The sequence below is a fragment of the Amphimedon queenslandica genome, unplaced genomic scaffold (assembly GCF_000090795.2).
Source record: "Amphimedon queenslandica unplaced genomic scaffold, v1.1 AMPQUscaffold_12446, whole genome shotgun sequence".
NCBI lineage: Eukaryota > Metazoa > Porifera > Demospongiae > Haplosclerida > Niphatidae > Amphimedon > Amphimedon queenslandica.
This window is the reverse complement of record NW_003547317.1, coordinates 7,014-9,996: the sequence shown is the minus strand read 5'-3', so window position 1 is coordinate 9,996 and position 2,983 is coordinate 7,014. Positions and strand designations below refer to the sequence as shown.

General features: G+C 29.9%; 1 protein-coding gene across 1 annotated transcript in view; it reads right to left on the bottom strand.

The window, feature by feature from the left end:
• Positions 1-2,983, bottom strand: part of LOC109587793 (palmitoyltransferase ZDHHC3-like) — a 5,183-nt gene that overhangs the window by 326 nt on the left and 1,874 nt on the right. The window lies entirely within an intron of this gene.

Sequence of the window (2,983 nt, the reverse complement as noted above, 5' to 3'; positions counted from 1 at the left end):
TTGCACAATACTGCTAATATCTAAATGGAGGATGTACATGTACATTATGTGAATGTAATACAATGTGTGGGTTATTATTATTTTTACTTGTGATATTAGCATTCCATAGAAAGTAAATAAAGCATCAATGATGAACAAACCAAATGTAATAATAAATGTTAACCAAATGTCCATTTCTTAATTACATTTTCTGATGCATATTGATGTACTTATGCTATGTAAAAAGTTTGAGCTGAAATTTTTGAGTTATGACCATTTTTTTAAATAAGCCAAATTCTCAAATACTCTGTTTAATACTGAATGTTTACCAAATCAACACCATGCATTAGTGCAAAGGGCCAGGATATTGATTCACATAATTTTAATTTGAGTTAAAAGTATAAAATATGTTATTATATATTTTTATAAAATTGTTAAAAATTAATTTCTTCATAAGTCACGTGTTGTTGCTGTACAGTTGTTGTTCCTCTCACCTCACCATAAGCTGGATTAACATTAATATTTAATTTATTGAATTTATTAATATCTTCATACGCTGCATTAGGTACTGTAGCTATGTGTTGAGATGAGGTAGCCCCTGTAATAATGAATAATAATTAATAAGTATCACCATTATCTTACTATTCCTGTTCCTTTTATACACAGCATACACCAACACAGTGACAGACACTGCTATTATTATTATTATTATTATAACAATAGTCAGTGATATTACTACTGGTATAATGATGACTATATAAATATAAATAATAATAACAATGATATTGTGTATTATACAACTTACCAGTACTAGATGAAGTTATACCTGGTGTGCTAGTAAGTGATGGAGTATTAGTAGGAGATGGTGTATTACTGATAGGTAGAGTAGTAGTGTCTGTATAATAATGTGATGAATAATACATGTACATTAACATTATACTGAATACTAGTAATATACTGAATACTTACCAAATGCTAGTATAAATGGTTCATTACTACCAGCCTCATTACTAAATACAATACTGATATTACACTGTTGGTTTAGTGGTACTGGTACTGATCCTGTTATATTCATTGGTAGTCTAGCATATTGAACTAGTGTAGTATTATAATATACAACACCAGTTCCAGTACACTGTATAGTAACTGTAGCATTTTCAGGAGCTTCACCAGTACATGCCAACGTAACCTGTTATCAAAACAATAAACATAGAAGTAATAATAACATGACATTACTGGAATGATGAAGGAAGCAGTAGCACTAGTCTCATTAAATGTTATTATATTTGAAGCAGCTTCTATAACTGATCTTGGTACTAAATAAACATAAAATCATTTATTCAGTAATTATTGTTTATTGTACCTCTTTGATATGAGAATGTATCATTATTAGATATTCCTTCTCCTAATTCATTAACTCCAGTTATAACATATGTATAACGATGAATAAATAAATCATTATCCACAAACTGATAACTGGTACCATCTACTGATACAGTAGTCACTAGACTACCAGTAATAGCATCATATATTCTTAGTATGTAATACAGTATAGATACTCTATCATCAACTGTAGGAGCAGTCCATGTTATATCAATAGTAGAACAGTTGTCAATTGAAGAGTCGATGTCAGTAACTGGACCAATGATACCTAACAATAAGAGAAGTAATGAATGCATCTAGTGTTTCTTACCAAATCCAAAAGAAGGTATAGGTAGATATTCTCCTCCATTATTACTCAGTGATACATTAACAATAAATGTATTTAAATTATTAGGTACAGTTATTACTCCAGTAATCATCAGTTGATCATTAACTTGTGTTAGTATACTGGTATTGTTTATTACTGCGTTATCGGTATTCAGTATACTAACTGTTATACTATTAGGATACTCTCCTTTACATAGTGTACTGACCTATGTTTGAATGAGTGTGTGTAGTAATAACTCAAACTAATGCTATGTCAACAATAATCATTTGCTATGCATGCATTTCCTGTTAGTTTACAATTGAGCTTATAGTGAATATACTTACATTAATACTGATATTCAATGATATTAGTTGTCCATCAATTACTGGTACAACTGATACAGGAGGAGTAATGAGAGGAACTGAAAGATACACTGGGAACATATACATGAAGCCATAGTAGGACTAACCTCTTTCATAATAAAAACTGATATCATTAGATGAACCTATTCCAACATCATTAATAGGAGAAACTGATACATTATTTAATATACAAGGATCAGGATTAGTAGCTGATAATATAATACTCTTGTTAGTAGTAGTAATGTTCACTAATCCATTGACTATATAGTATCCAGTGATAGGTACATTATCCAGTGTATAAGGAGCTGTCCATGTTAATAATACACTGGATCCATTAATAAAGGTATAATCCAGATCACCAACACTATCCAATAGACCTGAGAAAGATAATTAGAAGTTTCAGTCACATACAAAAACTAACCTTGTATTGTTAAGAAGACTACATCACTAGTAACTGATGTTGATGGTAAAGTAGCAGCTATACAAGTAATGTTAGTATTGTTATTAATATCATATGCTGTAGCAGTTAAAACTGCTCTTATTACTCCACCACCTATTCCAGTAAAATCTTCATCAAATCCTCTGGCACTTATTTCATCTCTGTTAGCTGGTACACTGCCAACAAGAAAGAGCAAAATATCACCAGTGCCTTCACAAATGAAATCAACAGTTGAATTTAGTGTTACATTGATAGACACTGGCTGAACAGTTATTTCTGTAAGGAATAAGAAGTGGATTTTTAAATTACTTCTTACCTGCACTATAAATAAACTGGATTATTTGCAAGAAGAATATCTGAAGCAGCATATTTCTGTCTGCATACTGGGCGTGCCCAAACTAGCCATTAATGTATTTTTTTAATTTTTTAATGTAATTTACATAATTATTTTTACAGATTTATAATTATGTAAAATTTTAAAAAATTAAATTAAATTCTTTTAAAATTAAAATT